The 20598-nt window shown below is 39.4% G+C and overlaps 2 long non-coding RNA genes across 4 annotated transcripts in view; one reads left to right on the plus strand and one right to left on the minus strand.

Annotated features, from left to right (window-relative positions):
• LOC145721055 (uncharacterized) overlaps positions 1-20598 on the minus strand; it is a 381812-nt gene that overhangs the window by 308311 nt on the left and 52903 nt on the right. The gene's annotated exons all lie outside the window — the stretch shown is intronic.
• The window catches only part of LOC145721054 (uncharacterized), a 92845-nt gene that overhangs the window by 16515 nt on the left and 55732 nt on the right, over positions 1-20598 (plus strand). The window lies entirely within an intron of this gene.

The following is a 20598-nucleotide window of genomic DNA, read 5'->3' on the forward strand; positions in this document are numbered from 1 at the left end:
TTTTTTTAAAGATTTTATTTATTTATCTGAGACAGAGAGAATAAGAGAGACAGAGAGCACATGAGAGGGGGGAGGGTCAGAGGGAGAAGCAGGCTCCCTGCCGAGCAGGGAGCCCGATGCGGGACTCGATCCAGGGACTCCAGGATCATGACCTGAGCCGAAGGCAGTCGCTTAACCAACTGAGCCACCCAGGCGCCCTGGGCTTGGATTCTTTAGCAGTGAAAAAGAAATACCCTGGAGGAGAACAAAGATAAGTTTTTTTTTTTTTAATTAATACTATTCCCTTAATGGAGATGAGAAATTCATTGGATGTTTTCTCATACTATATATTTTTTGTCATGCCCAGGAGTAGATTCCAAATGCAGGGATTTTACTGACATCCATAGGTGGGTGGGTATGGGAGAGAGGAAGCATTGGTGGTGGCTGTTTTTCAGAGTCTAGTTTACCTCTTCCCTTTCTGTAACAAGGTAGTACTAAGAATGGGACAGATGCTTAGGGGAAAGGAGCTCAGATGGACAGGTAAGCCCCTAGGTTCTTTTCCCTTGCTCCTGATTTGCTCCAGAAATCATCCCACTGGGAAAGCAAGAAGGGAATAGGCATCCAGAAGGGCTAATGGAGAGACAGAAAAAAACCACTCTTGGTCTGTATGGCTGGGCTTTGACAATACTTTAAAGGCTGTTCTCTGGAGCCTATCAAAAGAACAAGCTGTGTTTTGTGAAATCTGGTGTAGGTGGGGAAGGGGAGGTTTGAGCTGTTTCTGACATTTACCTCCCTTCCTTTTTTATTGACCTCAAATTTGAGTTAAATTAATACTACTTAACCTAGTCCAGCTCTTTGCTCTTCTTGCTAAACATCCTTCAACATCTCCTTTAATTTTATGGAAGCAGACCTAGAGACACGAAGGTAGATTAGTGATTTACTACAGCTATAAATTAGTAGCTGAACCAAGAATAGAATCCAAAACTAGGGATGAGCAGTTATTTGCTTTAACAATCACATGTTCTTTGTTATCAATGAAGAGCTTATTATGTTGCTAGGATACGTTCTGGTCACTGTTGAAAGGCATTGTTCTAAGTACAATGAAGACACTTGGCTTGATTCATTGCCTTGGAGTCTTAATAATCATATTATTTCTTCCTCCAATTCACAAAATTTTATAATTCATCATGAGTGTTTTAGTCAATTAGTACAAATTAGAAAGGTCCTATAGACTACAGATTTCCTGCAGGACCCTGTTTGGTGATTACAAATCCAGTTTCACTAAATCTTGGCAAGGATAAAGCAATTATCTCAAGTTCATAGAAGACCTCACATTTCTCTCATTGTTTTCTATATTGTCCAGTAAATTCAGTATTATTATTTGAATGTCAAATTACATCTTTTGAATTATATGCACCCTAATATATAGGGGTAAACTTAGACATTTAGTGGAGTCTTATTTTAAAGAATTGGCTGACTCTCTAAACCTTTTCTCTGCATCTGAAATAATCAAGCAGCAAGAATCAGGAAAGGAACACTTCCCAAACCAACATTTTCTTGTACAGAAATTCCAATGCTGATCTGTTCTGTAATCAGATTTTATTGGAGTCTAATGTAGTTTTGTTTATGATCCTTAAAAAAATAGTATTAACTGTTTTATTTTTTATCTACCCTTTTGTTGGGCAATGAACAGTAGGTAATTTTTTTCCTCCCTATGAAGGGTAAAGACAGAATGTTCCAACTCTGTAAAAGCATTAGTACCATTTAAAATCCAAAATGTGAAAGGTTCAATGTAATTAACACAGAGTATCATTTTGCTTCACAGCTTTTTAAAATTGACATATCATAGACAGTTGTACTGCTCCTCAGTTTGGTAACATTAATAAACAAGTGCTTGTAATTTAAGAGTAATTATGAATCCGTCCATGTGTGATTTTCTAATGAAGTCAAATAAAGAAATCAGCAGTTGGGAGGCATTCTTTAGTTTTTAATTAGGAAAATAGCAGCAAGTTTAAGGTCTCAATTTTCATCCAATTCTTCCCATTGTATTGCTTTTATGTAATGGTATGATAAAGTCATTTCATTTAGACATGCTGAGTTTGACAGCACACTACTTGGAGCTGTGAAATCCTTTTTTCTGCCACTTTCAGAAGCTGTGCTATTAATCATGTAATATATTTGCACTTGACAGAAATAAAATGCTTTGAGATCCTTGGACAGAAAGTGCTGTAGAAAATTATAGCACACTTCATTCTCCCAAAGACTTTGTGAGGAAGACATGTGGTTTTGCATCTAGTGACATTTGACAGTGTAACTGACTTACCCAGAGTCCCACTGTAAAATAGGGAAAGAACATAGGTGTTGATTCTTGATACCTTCAAAACATCTATTGGTCAAACAAAGCTGAATTTATTACTCACTTAAATAGGGAGAATGCCCCCTTGCTAATGTCTAGGATCTCGGAAGAGAGAGGTCAGAGGCAGAAATTTATAGGACTTGGAAATCTGTTTGAAGTTAGGGCAAATTTCAGTGTGGAGATCTGTTTGGAATATGGTAAAGATCAAATTATACTTTAGGATTGGTGGACTAAGGGTTTACATTCTTTATGCCCTTATCTTCCTTGGCAAGAATTTTCTGGAACAAATAGTAGAAGCATATTGATTTAAGAACCTTCTTCTGTGTTGACTCTCCCTTTTAGTACAAAGGGTGGCAGGTAGTGTTTGGAAATGGCATAGTGCTACAGAAGTAAGTAACATTTAAATTGTGCCAGGTACTTGCTCATGGTTTCTTACATTATTCAATTCTCACAACCAAAAGAATAATAGCTAATGTACAAATTTTTCTATTAACCATAGCATGACCTAGTGTAATGGTCTCCACAGAATAAATAAGCAAATTGCCTACACAGCAGTGTGAGCCATAAATGTGGGGTTTATTTAATCCTCATAATAATCCTAGAAGTCACACAATATTATTATGTCCATTCTACAGGTAAGTAAACTGAGGGATTATATGCACCCTAATATATAGGGGTAAACTTAGACATTTAGTGGAGTCTTATTTTAAAGAAGGGATTTCTTTCTGAATCAGGTTGGGTTCAGGTTTCTGCTTTTCTTGATACCATTTCAAACCTTACTCTGGTGATTTTTTGTATTCTACTCAGATGATGAAATTTTCCTTCCACTAGCTTCACTTTCCTGGTGTACAGTCTCTTCCAATTAACCTATCTTGAGCTCATCCTGCTTTATAGACTTTCACAAACTACTTTGTAGAGTTTTCTAAATGTTCACAACTCCTCTTGCAAAGTGGAGTTCAAATAACACTCAGCTTAGAGTGTTTTCTTTCTTACGCCCACACACTTTCCCTACCTTTCTTCATCAGCACTTTGCCTAACCTTAGAGCTAGTTCAAGGTCACCATAGCCAAGCACAACATGCTGGCATTTATTCAACAGCAGCCCTCAACACAATACAGTGCTACATCATCTAGAAGGCAGCCTTATACAATTAAGCGGTGCGGTGGTTATGTGTCAAATTGACGGGGTCATAGACACACAGATATTTGGTCAGACCTTATTTTGGATGTGTCTGTGAAGGTGTTTCTGGATGAGATTAACATTGAATTGGTAAAGTGAGCAGATTGCCCTCCCTAGTGTGAGTGGGCCTCATCCAGTCAGTTGAAGGCCTGAATAAAACGAAAAGGCCAAATAAGAGAATTCCTTTTTCCTGACTGTCTTTGAGCAGGGATGTCAGTTTTTTCCTGTCTTTGTGCTCAAACTGAAACATCAACTCTTCCTGGGTCTCCAGTTGAAGCCCTTCAGACTGAAACTACACCAGTGGCTCTCCTGGGTCTCTAGCTTCCCAACTGCAGATCTTGGAATTTGGAGACAGCTGGGAGGTAGTAATAAGAACTGGCTCACATACATGGTGATGGAGGCTGATAAATTCAAGGCCTTCAGGCTCTGTCTCAATGGCTATGCATAGTTCTTAGAAGCAAGTACAAGCCCTTTGCCATGGACTTCAAAGCCTTGGGTGATTTGACTCCTATTAGTTTCCTCAGCTTCATCCCACATGATACTTCCACTAAGCACTCCCTCCCAACCACATTGTACTTTTTGCCTTGAAGATAATTTCTTGTACTCCTCAGGGCCTTAGCATGTGCCATTGCCTCTTTCCACTGGAGTTATCCCACATATCCCCTTCATTGGGTTGGCCACTTCTCATCTTTTATGTCTAACCTTCAATGTCATTCCTAGGACAGGTCTGCTCTGGCCAGTCTGTCCAAAGTGTCTGTGGTATATTCCTCCTGTCACATTACCACCTTGCCTTGTTTATATATTTTATAGTGACTCTCACAATCTATAATTATCTTAATTAATGTAAGATCCATGAGGAAAGATAACATGTTTGTCTTGTTTTCAGTTCTGCGGTACTTATCTAGACCCGACAAATAGAATGTGCTGCAGAAATATGTGTTGAATGAATTATATTTATTATGTATCTATGTGTTCCTTTTAATTAATACACTTTATCATATGCCCTCTGAGAACAGAGCCCAATGTTAGGTACCTGGTAGGACATAAATAAAGTGGTGTTATTGGGTCCTATATTATGGGAACTTGGACAAGTCTTTTTACCTTTCTGGAACTCATCTACTTTGTAAATTGAGAAGATTAGATGCAAAAGAGTACAATCTTTTATTTCTTCCACACATTTATGGTCACAGCAAATTCCCATTAGTAATTTCTCTCATTGAATACAGTGAATATTGGAGAATTGTTCATTGGATCGTCCAATCCTTTGCCTTAAAATAAATGGACTCTGTTATCCCCCACAGTTCCCATCACATTTATGTTACATTTATGATACCTGCCTTCACACAAAGTAGTTGTGTGAGTCATCTAACAGCCATTCTGGGATATTTTATCACATTTTCAATAGCAGAAATATAAAATATAGGTGAAATACTTTAAAAACACCTCTTTATGAAGCACATTCTTTATTTAGTGATCTTTATGTGCTGGATATTCTGCTAGGTTCCTTGCAAAGAGTAGTGAACAAAAACATATCTAAAGCTTACTACTATGGAGCTTTTAGTTTGGTGGGTGAGATAGGTTGTACAAATGATTGTACTAATAGATGTATAATTATAAACATAGCTAAATTATCTGAAGGAGGAAAGGAACCTGACTTAGGTTGGGGTGGCAAGGAACCTTCTGGGGGAAGAGATGGTTTAGCTGAAGCATAAAGGATGAGTAGACTGTTAACTTGCTGGGAGGTAGGAGTGAGAAGAGGAAGCGAGAACATTCCATGCAGAGGGAGTGGCATATGCTAAAGCCCTGCGGGAGAAAATAATTGCCAAGGAACTGAGGAAAGTGTCATTGGGGTTGGAGACTAGAGAATGAGGCAGAAGATGGTACTATTTGATGCTCAAAAGGTGGGCAAAGGCCAGGAATGCAGGCCCCTGTCAGGATTTTGATCTTTAGTTTGTGATTTGTGGGAAGTCAATAGTAGTGTTTATAATGGTGCTGCCATCATCAGATCTTGGTTTTGAAAATGTTACTCAGGCTGCTATGTGGAGAATGTACTGGAATGTACTGGAGGAGGGTTAGTGTGTAGGAGGACCTGTTGGTAATAGGCCATGGCAGAAGCTTTTGCAAGAGATGGTAACATAGATTAGGGGCACAGTAGTGGAGGAGGAAAGTGGTAGACATAGTTGAGAAATATTTAAGCTAGGATTTCTGGTTTGGCACCATTTACTGATACTGAGAACATTGGAGTAAGATCAGGTTTTAGGGGCAGATCATGAGTTCAATCTTGTACATGTTGAGACTGAAATACCTCCAAGCTATTCAGTTGGAGATTTCACAGTGAGAATTAGACATATTATTTGGAAGCTCAGAGAACAGGTTTGATCTTGAGAGTCTAAGGGACTGGAAATGCTAGTCGAAGGCGTGGGTCTAGATGAAATTGCCCAAGAAGAGAACAAAGAATAAGAAAAGAAGGTGGTAGAGGGCACAGTCTCAAGGAGCTCTACCATGGGGTAGAGATAGCAAAGGAGGCAAAAAGATCAAAGACATGGAAGGAAGGCCAAGGGAGTGGAGTCTCATAGACATCAAGGGAAGAAGTGTTTTAAGTTAGAGAGACTGACACATGCTGTCAGGTAAGCTGGACACTAAAAAATGTTTTCTGGATTTATTGACATGTAACTCAAAGGCTTTTTTCAATGGCACGTCAATCATAGAAGCCGTATAGGTGTAAGTTTTAGTAAGCGGAAGATGAGAAGTGGAAACTGAATCTAGTCGACTCTTTTAAAAGACTATCTGTAAAGGGAAGCAGAGATATTGAATGCTGTAGAATGATGAGGGAATTTTTCTTTTTTGAAGATGGGATAATCTTGAGCATATATGATGGCTGATGGGAAGGAGCCAAATGTAAAAGGGAGAGGTTGATTTATATAGGAAAGAGAAGGTCTCAGACATAGGGGAAAGTGAAGGTGCCACAAAATGGAACTGGTGGGAGGAGGGTCACCTCCTCTAATATAAAAGGAGGAATGAGGTATAATATGGGTATACACGTTTGGGAACTCATTGGTTATTTCTTCTTCATAATTATGTACTAATTATAATTCTTCTAAATCTTGGCTTTAGGGGAGAGAAGAGATTATTTGTTTCCCAGTTATTTTGCTTTCCTTTTTATTTTAAAGAGCACTTACAGCATCCTTAAACCTTCTGTTTTCTTCATTTTGCTTCCCAGCAGCTTCATTAACATTTTCCTTTATTCAAATCCTCATTCATGACCTTCTATATAGGATGGAGACAAATTGCTTAATACCTCAAAATTAGCCCCTCTAACAAAATATTTATGCTGTTTTCAAAAGGATACAAGATAAATAAAGATGTGTGTAACTTTTTTTTAGAAATTATATATACGTGACAAGTGACTAAAATTCTGTATTTGTAATCATTACCTTTAGTTCCTAGATTAAAATAAGCACTCTCACTGGTTGCAGAGAAACCAATTAAACAGGCAACTTTATTGAAAGCAATTGTGAGTTTGGGAAGGAACCAAGGAAATAGAAAATTGTGTAATTTCAAATATATATAATACCTCAATTCTTTGTGTTGGTTAAGTCTCTTTAACCTTCTGTGATATGAAACCTGCCTAGAATTCTAATTACTCCTGTGTCCAAAAACTGCCAGGTATACAATCCAGCCAGAGCATTATTTGCAATTTGAGTGCTGAGCAATTGATCAGTTCCTTATGGGGGTGAGCCATTTTGTTTCCAAGACAACAAAGAGTTGGACTTTAAAATCATCGATCTGGTTGCTTTGGCTGCCCTAATGGTGAAATTAGATTGATGGAGCATGATCGGACAATGGTTTGGTGATCTTTAGTTGTCTTGGACTTCCCACTATAGGGATAGCTGTACATCATCCCTACATCTTTACAGTCAAGGTGAATCTTTTCTGCCTAGCATCTTTATGGAGAAGATGTTTTAATTCTAATATCATTTCCTTACTCCAACTTCAATACCTGAAAAACAGGCTGCAAACTAGAACTCAGGGAGTAGAAATATCCTGTCTCTCAGATACTCCTCATGTCATCACCAGCTCCCACACAGTTTCCCTTTAAAAGATGACCTGACTGCAAAAAACAGTTACTCAAGGAGACACCTGATTTCACTCCCTTTCTACTCTTGACCAACCATACGTTATGTTTCCAAAGAGTTTGTCAGTTTTTTTCTTCAGTGTTATTCTTCAGAGAATGGCAAATCACTGGGGATGGCTTCAGGCTGAAGTTCCACTGGGGTTTATGAATGGGACAGTCGCCATGATGTGGAATTGCAGAACAAACTTTCACTGTGAATATTCTACTTGAATTTAACTTCAAAGATGGTCATAGGGAGAGTAGACAAAGTGAGAGAAAAAGGGTTTTCTAGGTAGGGAAAAAATGTTATCCAGTGAAGAAATAAAATGGCATTTGGGGAAGACAGAACCCAACCAGGTTGCTTGGACTAGAGAAGGAGAGACAAAGAGTAATCAACAGGTGTTATCTTGAATACCAAACTGAGGTAATTGGAATTGGCTTTCTGAGATGGCATGTAATTTGAGGAGGATTCTGAAATAGACTCTGTGTTGTGGAGTGAATACTGTGAATGCTTTGTAATGTCTTCAAAGGGCAAGGGGGAGGGTAAGCATTGGTACATGTGCCATATGTTTGGCATTCCTGCTATAGATACCCTACTAATGGAACCTATGAAAAGAGGTGTGCTTATAGGATATTCCAGAGAAGGCTTGGAGGATTGGTTTCTTTTTCCACTTCTTAGATCATTAAAAAATATAAGATAAGTACTTTTTCTTCTCTCTGCTTCTTTTTCTTTCTTAATGTCTTTTAAAAATACTCTTACATTATAAGATAAGGTAGATGAAGTTTTGCTACACACACACACACACACAATTGGTGTGATGTGTTTTGTTTTTAAAATGAGTTCCTGCTCTAATCTGAAGATGAAAACATTTGTAAGACCAAAAAAGAGTTTAAGTATCAGCTTGCCCAATCATTTTATTTTACAGAGAAAACAAGGCTCACAATAATACAATTAGCCAATATATAGTAAAATTGATAATGCACTTATCCTGAGATTCAGCCATTCCACACCAAGGTATGTACTCTATAACCATGCTTCCTAAAGTTTTGCTGTCTTATCATATTTTGAAAATGTTAATATTCCACTTTAATGCAACTATCAACCCCCAAATATCACCCATATAATCTGTTGATAAGACAAAGCATAGTTTACTGTTTATACCAACACAGAACTTTGGTAGTATCTTGGAATGGTAAAATCAAGATCAGAATTTATTGGGAAATGGAATTTTGGTTTAAGACAGATGCCTCAATGTGGAAACGTGAGTGGGATTGAATAAGGATTATGATACAACAGTCCAAGATTGATGGAATAACCAAGGAAGGATTTTGAGTCAGGAGATTCAAAGAATCTTAGGGCACTCACTGTCTGCTGATGCTTTCCATCGAAAAAATTGATTATTCTTTTGGGAAGTTTCTATAATGAACAATCAAATAATTTGTCTGAGCAAGAGGATCCTGAGAAGTAAAGTAATACTAATGTAGTGAAATAACAAAGTCATGTTAACATGGATGGTAAGATCTGGTCTTTATTCTCAGTGTCTTGACTGAGTGTGAGAATAGATCATTTTTGTTCTTATTTCACAGCATGCACTGCCATAAGCTGGTGAGGTAGCTCATGGATGGAGTGGACCAGTGAGGGGCTCTGGTCAACCCAGGCTCTGACCTGGCCAAATCTGAGGGCAGGAGAGATGCATTTACTGGCACACCCATTTGTGCCCCAAGTGATCAGTATACTGGCTTAAATTCTCTATTTTAGCAAAGAGATAAATACAAACATTTTCATAGCAGCATTGTTTATAAGAACATAAAAAATTGGAAAAAACTTCAATATCCATCTCCAGGAGAATAAATAAACTGTGGTACATTCAAATAACATGGGATACTGTACAATAGTGAAGAAGAATAAGTTACAACTACACATATCAATATATGATTCATAAATAAAATCTTAAGACAAAAAACCAAGTTGCCAAAGAATATATACAGTATTATAACCTTAAAATACAGAATACATTTCTACATATTGGGTAGGATAAACACTTATGAAAGATGAACTGTGTGGATGATAGTTGTCTTCTCTATCTGGGAGGGGTACACGGGGGACTTCACCTGCAGTGCTAATTATATTTGTGAAGTTAGATGATAACTTCACGGTGTCTATCATATTCTAATTTTATACCTTTTCTATACCTTAAATATTTCCTAATAATTTTTCAGACATTTAAAAATTATTTTAAAAAGATGCTAAAGTTTAGATAAGTGAGTGACTTTGCCAAAGCTCAACAAATCAAAGATCTGGGTTTTTACTTCTCTGAGGAGAAGTGCTGTAAGTCCTGGTGATGACCGTCTGTTTGTGTTTGTGTGTGTGTGTGTGTGTTCTGGACCCAGGGGGAGGGAGCACATCCATGGTGATTCAGTCAACATTGTTGCTAGCCTCTTGGAGCCAGGTTTTCTTGTATGTGTCTTCAATTGTCTGCAGCAGAGAGGTTAGTAGTTGCTGTAATTCTCTGAGGACAGCTATCCTGGGAAAGAGTTGGAGATAGATGAGAGTGGAAAAAAGATTTGAATCCACTATTATTTTATGAGACAAGACCATCAGTTGTTCCTTGTGAATTGAGAAAGTGATCTAGTTTGGGGACTATAGGTTGCCTGAGTGACAACTTCTCAAGCCAGAAATCAGGTTAGGGTAGCCACAGTTAGGCTATAAATGTAACATTTAAATAATAAACATGAATAAAACAAGAAGAACACCAGGGTCGCATTTAAATTTTCACTTAAATGCCCAGTAAAATGCCTGCTGGATTCTTACTGATTTTTATTTTTATTTTTTATTTTTTTTTAAAGATTTTATTTATTTATTTGACAGAGAGACACAGTGAGAGAGGGAACACAAGCAGGGGGAGTGGGAGAGGGAGAAGCAGGCTTCCCGCAGAGCAGGGAGCCCAATGCGGGCTCCTCCCCAGGACTCTGGGATCATGACTTGAGCCGAAGGCAGACGCTTAATGACTGAGCCACGCAGGCGCCCCTCTTATTGATTTTTTAAAATGAGTTTGGTAGTGTTTATCAACGCTATTTTAGTTCAATGAATCTACCACTTAACTTTCTACAGCATAACAACGGGGAAATAAGTGAGTGTTCATGCAGAGATTGGCTTGCATCCCACTTTGACATGGAACCAGTGCAGTTGAAGCTCTAGCAAACTTAGGGTGATTGACAGCACATGAATAAAGCAATTATTGTCAGTATCTCTACTTTGCAATTACCTTAAAATTTGAAAATGGATAATTAGTTCCTAATTCTTTAGTCAATAAAAAAAAGCCCCCCAAAAACAAACAAAAAAACAAAATAAAACAAAACAAAACCCCCCAAAACCCCAAACCCTCAGCCTTTGAGCTAGGCTGAGCCTGGCAGTGTTATTCTGAACCTTTCCAAACACTTCAGTTAACCTGTTGTATGCCAAGTGACATAGTTCAGAAAGATATCTTGTACTAATGTTAAAATACTTGATAACTTTTTTGGCCTCAATGCACATATACCCCAACACATCAGACTGATTCATTGGGGTATGTGTGCATTGATGTATATAGGAGAACAATCTTTTCTTTCTCCTCTTTACCTAACTCTTAAATGGATTTACGACCCCAAAGATCCACAATTATGGCTTTGTGGAGGGAGAATGCCAGGGTTCTTGGAAGCCACAGTGGTACCTTTCACAGAGTGTTTGAACTCAAGGAAGACAGCATGTGTGAACTCAGGCTTCCTACTCGGGTGCTCTAAACCACAGTAATTTGTGGATTTTTTTTAAAAAAAGATTTTATTTATTTGTCAGAGGGTGAGAGAGAGAGAGAGAGAGAGAGAGAGAAAGAGCACAAGCAGGGGGAGCAGCAGGTTCCCTGCTGAGCAAGGAGCCCGATGCGGGGCTCGATCCCAGGACCCTGGGATCATGACCTGAGCTGAAGGCAGACACTTAACTGACTGAGCCACCCAGGTGCCCCTAATTTGTAGATTTTTGACTGAGGATTGAGAGAGCAAAAATAAAAATAGTATCTTCACAATAATAGACTGTATCAAATTTAAGGTGATTTTGTGAAAAGTTCACTGTAGGATAAGAGTGATCAAATAAAAATCAGCCGATGAAATAAAGGCACTTTCTATGTTCTTTGCTTAGAATTTTGTTAACAGAAGGAGTCTTGGTATATTGTAAAATAAACGTTTCAGAAATATTTAGATTAACAAAAGCCAGCAGTAACATTGCATACAGAAAGCTTAAAATCCCTAAGCAAAACATGGTACAGTTCATTTGGAAGAAAATGCATCACTGCTGTGACATTAATTACTAATTTCCAAGTTTCAATTTTACCATATGTGCAGCCTGTCAGTGCAAGCCCCTAATTTCCCAGTTGCTTAATGTGGCACTAATAATTTCTAACTTGAAATATGTTCGTGTGATTTTTATTTTTAAGCAAATAATCTTTTGAGTGTGATTTACTCTGCACATACTGATTGTTTTTTAAAAAATTTAAGCAAATTTTACTTTTCCTCTCTATGTCTTTCTCCCTTCTTTGCTGACTTTCCTCCCTATTTCATCCTTTGTGCCCCTCACTCATTTGTTCTTTGGGTTCCATAAGTAAATACAATCTCAACTAGCTAATAATTTCGTATTTCCAGCAGATACTTAGTCTTCAATAAAGTTGGTGGAGGGGGACGCCTGGGTGGCTCAGTTGGTTAAGCATCAGGTCATGATCCTGGGGTCTTGGGATCGAGTCATACATTGGGCTTCCTGCTCACTGGGGAGTCTGCTTTTACCTCTCCCTCTGCCTGCTGCTTGCCCTGCTTGTGTTCTCTCTCTCTGTGACAAGTAAATAAATACAATCTTAAAAAAAATAAAGTTGATGGAGGAATGCAGGAAAGAATGGCAACCAGGCACCTGGCTCCACCTGGTTCCCAGGACCACGGGTAGCCTGGGAAGGGAGACTGCCCCAGGAATAGCTTCTGTACTTGCCCATCCTGGTGAGAGGGAAACTGGGTCTGGATTTGATTTGATTTTTTAAAAACTTCCCTTTTCTGTATCTCATTTATGAGGCGGCCATCTCACAGCGTTCATATACATACGCAAAACAAAACCTTGTAGTGCCCTAGTTTATCGAAGAACCTCGAGTTTTCCCTTTTTCATTAATAAGACTTCATCTAAGATTTGGAACTGAAAACACTCAATATTACCAGATGCTATAAGAAGTGACTTCTGCTGACAGTGTGATTTCTCGTTGATGTTTACTGGGACTCCTCTAGTGAATACTAATGTTATGTTTAAGTTGGAAAATGTGAATCACGTAAGTAAGCGTAGTCTTTTGCTTTTTTTTTAAGTGGAAGAGGGATAATCAGTTTTATTTGATTGGCTATGCAGTCTCCAAACTATTGTTGAGTCTTAATATATATTTAATTATGATCTTAAAGAGGGAAATGAAAAAAAAAAGAGTTTAGAAAGCTTTTTATTGATTACTGCAGAAAGGTCAATTTGTAACAGAAATGGGCTTGCTTTGGCATTTCAAGTATTTGTAATCATTTATCTTCTTGTAATTTAAATATACTGTATTAGAGAGGGGGGGCCTGTGTAGTAAATTCAGATTTGAAAAGAACTAGCACAATTAATGGAATATTCAAAAGAAGCAGGTATAATAGAAGAAGTTTTACGCCCAAATGGAAACCCTATAGTGAATTATCCAGTACCCAGAGTGATCCTTCAAAAATGTAAATATGGTTTCCTTCACTGTAGCAACTTCTTAAACAAATTGATGACAACCATGTGTCAAAGTTTAATTTTAAACTTGCCATAAGGGAAGAGACCTCTGAAAAAGTCAATTCAAAGATTCCTTCTTGGTAGAGATATTTTATATGACTGTTTAATTGAAGACTATAAGACTCAGGCTTCTGACAAGACCCGTCTGTCAGGTAGGTGGGTGATACCTTTTCCAAAAGGAATTCTTAATTTCAATAAAGTCTACCAGAAAACTGTTTAGGCATTTTTATTAGGGATGGCATATATTTCCTAGAAGGGGTTGCACATTATACCTCATAATATCCATGTTTGGTACAAGTTTCTTTCTCATGTCAGTTCCCTTTTTGTAACCCTCAAATTCTTCTCACACTATTTGGAATAAAATCCAGATCCACCAAGACCCCACACCCATTCAATGTAATTTCCTATTACTCGACCTCTTCCTCTGTGCTCCTTGAATATGCCAACCATTCTTCAGCCTCAGGTCTGCAGTGAGCTTGCCCTCACTTTATTCATGTCTCTGTTGAAATGTGGCCTCATCTAGAATGACAGCCCTCCTAGCTCCATCCCCTCTCTGTCACCTGACATCTCCTGGCTTGTTTAGATTCTAAATGCCACGAGCTGGCATTATAACCTCTATTTACTGTTTATTGCCCACCTTCCCCAGTTCCCACCAGAGCATGAAAAAACTCCATGAGGGCAGGGACTTTATTGCATTCATTAATATATTCCCGGGGGCTGATGCATAGTACATGTTATGGGCTAAATTGTGTCCCCCAGAATGCATAGGTTGAAGTCTTAACCCCTGGGAACCACAGAATATGACCATATGGGTCTTTGCAGAGGTCATTAAGTTAAAATGAGGTCATTGGGGTGGGCCCTTATCCAATATGACTGGTGTTCTTATAAGAAGAGGAAATCTAGACACAAGACATATAGAGGAAAGATGATGTGAAGACAAAGGGGAGAGAGCCATGCCCAAGCAAAGGAGAGAGGCCTGGAGCACATCCCTAGTTCACAGCCCTCAGAAGGAATGAACCCTGCTGACACTGTGATCTCAGACATGCAGCCTCCAGAACTCTGACAAGAGTTTCTGTTTTTCAAGCCACCCGGTCTGTGGTACTTGAATGGCAGCTCTAGCAAACGAATATAGTACATATGCTTAATAAGTATTTGTTAAGCTAATAAAGAAATGGTTTGGAACATTTTTTAAAAGTAGCGATATTGTTGAATACTTATCCAGAGAGGGAGTACAGATGATGATTTCTCAACAGAAAGTAAAAGTTGGCCTGGAAACAGTGTATTGACTTGATGGAGGGTAAGAACACTTCAGCCTCATCGTAGCCACGGAGAGATCTAATCTGACAAGAACAGAGCACCCGATACATTGACGTCTTGAAAGTAACTTCATCTCGCAGAGGTTTGAGAATACAATGCACTGCTATTTGGGGCTTAACCATCACCAACAACGAAGAGAACATCAGGGTAAATGATGGTAATCTGAATGTTAAAGGAAATGACTCTGTCATCTTGGAGTGTGTGGCGGTCAAGGATGCAGGTTATTGTCACCTGGGGAAATCAGACTGAAAACTGAAAAGGGAAAAGATAGATATTAATTCCATTATTAAAAACACTGCCTGGAAGAAACAGAGGTGAGTCTAAAAAACATAACTCCGACATTGCGATTACAACTGACTTCAATGAGGATGTGCACAGGAGCTCAGATAAAGGATCCACAGGCAGCATATTCACAAAACACAGAGGGAGGGACACATGGCTAAGAACAAATACAAAAGAGTGGCATAAATCAATAAGACCAGTGTTAGGAATCCTGCAGACAAGAATGCCCCGAGACTCCAAAGTGTTAAGGACAGCAACATTTCAATTTTGATTTAACGTGTTGGAAACCCCCAAACAAGGAATATTTCTGAAATGCCTGAAACCTGCTGCTCGAAACAGGTGGTGTAACGCTAATTGCCACTGACAAAGAGAAAACAAACCTGCTTGAGTCTGATTTTATTCCCATACTCTTTGTCCACAAAAATGATTTAAAATTGGGAAGCCCAAGCCAGTGACATTAAGAAGGAATTACAAGTCATACTAGGTCAGTATAGTAAATGAAGAAGTAATTGTTTTTAATGAGGTCAAATCCCAGACCCGGATGAATAATATCACAGAGCCATGAGAAAACATGCAGGTGTGATGCTGGACCACCCTCATTCTTCGCTTTTGAAGAATAACGGTGACTAACAAAATGGAAATATTTAGAGAGGCACAATGTTGCGTCCATTTTCCAAAATGGGAAGGAGATAATTTCTAAAAAGTATGCAGGATTGAGCTGACCATTGATTTTTATTAGTAAACAGAATATTAGGCAGATGGTTTGTAAACAATTCAAGAAGAAAGTAGTAGTCATTAGTTGTCATCCGTCATCACTACCCTCGATGACACACATTGTCATGACGTCCATGGCGTTAAAAGTAATTCGTGCCAAATCAAGCTCATTTGTTTTTGGAAGTTACCAGCTGGTGGGTCAGGGGAGCATCTGAGACATACTTGATCTTGATTTTATTAAGGTATTGGTATCTGAGGACACCCATTTTTAACTGCCTACTGGTAAGTCATTTCCTCAACCACAGCATGACAATCTTCTTCCACAGTTTTTCCTCTTTAGGGCTTAGTTAGAGGGGCCACCAGTCTTCTAAGATAGAATTGTCTTAGTAATCCTTGATGCTTTGCTCCTCTTTCTCCACTGGACTAGTGTGCCAACATCTCACCTTTCCCTCACCGTTCTGGATCACACTTCGTGCAGAGCCAGACTTATTTGAAGATGGAGCTGATTATGCTTAGAACTTCGCTGGCTCTTTGACATCCACAGGATAAAGACTCGGTACCTGATCCCAAACCCTTCATGGTCTGCTCCTGACTTTGTCAGCAAAACAATTCCTTTCCAAAGCACTGCATACCATCTTTCATCTTGCTGCACTGAGCTTTACCTTACTCTTATTTTCATACGCCATACTTCTAATGCCCTGCTCTTTACAAATGCTGTTCCTTCTGGTTCCTGTGTCTGATTTCCTTTTGTGTCTGGCAAACTCCTACTCATACTTCAAAGCCAAGCTGGTGTCACCTGTGTGAAGTCGTTTCTGAGTCTTCAGGCAGGGTTAGCTATGTTCTTTTTTATATTCCCACCACAGCTTATTCATATTTTTATTACCGAACTTCTCAGGTGGTATAGAAGTTATTTCTCTACTGCTCCCCTTCTGCCAGCCATTCACTGGATCTTCTAGAGCTGCTCTTTGTCAAATACATTTTGCTCTTTCCCTCTGTTAACATGTTGCATACACATGCTCAATGAATGTTAAAAAACCAGACAAAACAAAACAAAAAGAGGAATGATTCTTTTTATTGGCAAGATGGAGGCTTTTGGACACGCAGTTGGCTGAACAGTGATATCCAAAGAGTGTGGCTCAATGGATGATTGAGACCTTGCTGCCTGAACTCTTTCACATCACTTCTTTTCTGCCTACAGATTTCCATTTATCTTCATTCATTCTTTCGAAGTCTTCTCAAATCAGCATAAGAAGTATCCCATGTCCTCTCCACAGTTAGCCCTTGCACCTCTCTTTTCAATCTGTATCCTTCCATTTGCTTTTGGACACTTACATACAGGTTTACTGTTTGCCCCGTCCCCTTCCCCAAACCCCATGTGAATCATTCACAAGTTAGACTAGAGAAAAGACTTCCGTCAGTGTTAAGGTGATGAAAGGGATCCTTGCAACATGACCAAAGGGCAAGAAGGTGACAAATACCAGTAAAATCACTTAAGAATAACATGATTTCTTATAAGAAAAACTAGTGAGAACTTGTTTGTTCAGGACAATTGACTTTTATAGTGTGGACTGTCTATTATTGTTGCTGTTCTTGTTATTATTATTAAGCCATTTAGGGAGAAACTGCAACCTCTAGTCCACCTTAGGCACCCTTCTTTTCACTATGAAGCACCAGAAATGAGGATAAAAGAGAATGGTTGTATTTTTAATTTAATTTAATTTATTTATTTGAGAGAGAGAGAGAGAGCGCGAGCAGGGAGAGGAGCAGAGAGAGAAGCAGACTCCTCACTGAGCAGTGAGCCTGATGTGGGGCTTGATCCCGGGACTCCAGGGTCATGACCTGAGCTAAAGGCAGATGCTTAACCAACTGAGCCACCCAGGTGTCCTGGTTGTATTTTCATAACCCATGCCAGCATGGGCTTAGTGTTTTTCTGGGAGAAAATATAACAGTGTTGAAATAGGAGGACAGGAGGGAATCCTGAGGGACTCTCTGAGTTAAAGAGGGCCAAGAGAACAGCTGGAAGGAGAAGGGGTGCTGTGAGGAGAGAAAGAAGGAGGAGGTCAAGCAGAAGTCTGAGCTGGCCTAGCCAATGTTGAGCAGAGACTTCTTGAGAGTCTGCCTTGATGCTGAGTAGGGAGGCCATCACGGGATGGATCCCAGGCTCCCCTCTGAACAAGCAGTCTGGTGCAGGACTCGATTCCAGAACCCTGGGATCATGACCTGAGCCGAAGGCAGATGCTTAACCGACTGAGCCACCCAGGTGCCGCATCACCCTAGACAGAATCTCTTAAGCAATTACTCCCTATTCCCTTTCCAGCCCCTGGTAACTTCTAAATCTCCTTTCTGTCTCTATGAATTTGCCTATACTAGGGACTTCATATGAGTGGAATCATATGATTTTGTCCTCTTGTCTTGGGCTAATTTCACTTAGCATGATGTTTTCAAGGCTCATCCATCTGTAGCATATGTCAGAGCTTCCTTCTTTCTTAAGGCTGAATAAGATTCCATTGTATGCATGCACCACATTTTGTCTGTCCATTCATCTGTTGAGCAATGACCAACTTTTTAGCCCCCAGAGTTTGCATTTTATTACTGGAATCTTTGAGAAAAAAAGTTTCTTTGAGTTTTTTGGGTGATACTGTATTTGTGTTCTCTCAATAGTGAGAGATGGAAATACAAGATGGTCTCTGTCCCCTGCCCATTTGAGGGTCACAGATTGATCCCTGCCTTCTGTCCCTTCTTTCTAAAAGGGCTTGATGTCTCTTGACTCTGCCTCAATCCCTGCACATAATCCGTTCCTACCATCCATCTGTAGCCATCTTTATCACTGGTGCTATGCTGAGTCATTTACCTGAGGTAGCTGACTTCTTAATCTCCCTGACAGAGGAATGAGTCTCTTGCACAGGACAACCTCTCTCCTAAAGGACAGAGCCACTCCTCAAGCCTGGATCTGCCAGGTTCCAGGGGATGAGCCCTGCCCCCCACTGGCTCTCTTCAGCCTTCCCTTCATATCCTGGTCCATTCCCTTTGCCAACCCTCCTTTCAATGTCCTTATCCTGTTTTCTGTGATGCTAGCTCTTTTCTCTTTTCACAGCAAAACTTCTTGAAAGCATAGTCAATTCTTGAATACTTTCTCAGGATTCACTCACCTTGTCATTTCTTTGAATTTGCTCTCCGCCCCATCAACCTACTTAAACAACTTTCTTGAAGGTCATTAACAAAACTGGTGATCCTTCTAATAACATTTTCTTGATCTCCATCCTTCTCATTCTGTCTAGAGCATTGAGGTTGAGTGAATTCCAGGAGGTTAGTGAGGGTCCATATAGGGTTATGAGTAAGAAGACACACCATTTACACCAAACCTTGGAAACTTTTCCCTTCTCTGTTATCTGTATATCCAAGGCCTTACCAAGCTATGATCACAAAAATAATCTTTTATATTCAGTTTATCATGGCCTGCCTGAAGGAATTCTAGTGTTCCACTGAGTTTTCTTTCCAAACACCTTCAGAGGTTTCCAGGGAATTCTTTCACGTTTCACATTTCATAGATTTTACTCTGATCGTCACAAGTCACATTAGCTGACCAACCTGACACAGCTGTGTCATTTTTTGTCATTTTAAGTTGGGCTGTCCCAGGTTTCTGCCATTCTCCATATCCTATCTTTTTGTCTCATTTTTATGTTGATCCCTCCATAGGCAGTGAGTGACCTTAGTCACTGATGTCTTCTGCTTAGTGACTCCATTTACTTAGCCTTGGAGAGGGGACTCTCTCTTCCCTTAACTGCGCTCCCTCCCAAACATGGAACAGATCCTCCAATTACTTCTAAGAATGACTCTTTCTTGTGGCCTAAATGCAGGTCTGAGCCTGACCTCAGAAACCCTTACTGGCTGCCACCTGGGAAATCCCTTGCCCATAATGATTGCTCTTCTAGAGATTCACACCTCCTTTCCTCCTTTTAAAATTTTTATTTTATTTAAAAAAAATTATTTACTTATTTTAGAGAGAGTGTGCACAGGGGCAGGGCAGAGGGAGAGAGAGAGAGAATCTCAAGCAGACTCCCCACTAAGCATGGAGGCCAATGTGGGACTCCATCTCACGACCTTGAGATCATGACCTGAACCCACACCAAGAGTCAGATGCTTAAGAGACTGCAAGTGCCCCTAAAAAATTTATTTAAAAAGCTTCTTCAGGGCGCCTGGGTGGCTCAGTTGGTTAAGCGACTGCCTTCGGCTCAGGTCATGATCCTGGAGTCCTGGGATCGAGTACCGCATCGGGCTCCCTGCTCGGCAGGGAGTCTGCTTCTCCCTCTGACCCTCCTCCCTCTCATGCTCTCTGTCTCTCATTCTCTCTGTCTCAAATAAATAAATAAAATCTTTAAAAAAAAAAAAAAGCTTCTTCATCTTCCACCTTTCCTAACATTTCTGCTTTTTAGTCTCTAAAAGCAAGTTCCTTTACCCAGCTTCTCTTACCTCTATATCTTTTTGCACTTCTTTCTCAATACTTCAAATATAACTTTTGTGTAGCTAATGAAATATGTCCAGTTCTGATCTTTTCCCTGAACTCCAGATACACATTTCTGGATGTTTACTTGAAATCACCACTGAAATGTTTCATAGACACCTTCAAAGCAATGCTTTTTTCAGGCATAGAGAGCTGTGGCAAAATTGTATACTCTGGGGTTTTTAAAACTATGTGGCAGGAAAAAAATATATATAAATATAAATTTTGCAGATTTATTGCTAAGACCCAAACTGATGAAAACTTCTTGCCTTCCACCATGCTTCATACTCTTGACTGATTCTGGGACTGGAGCTTTTACACCTTGGCCTTGCACATAGCTGAGTGCTTGAGTTCAGG

Source organism: Leptonychotes weddellii, chromosome 4 (assembly GCF_054177405.1).
Source record: "Leptonychotes weddellii isolate Sample4059 chromosome 4, ASM5417740v2, whole genome shotgun sequence".
Classification (NCBI taxonomy): Eukaryota; Metazoa; Chordata; class Mammalia; order Carnivora; family Phocidae; genus Leptonychotes; species Leptonychotes weddellii.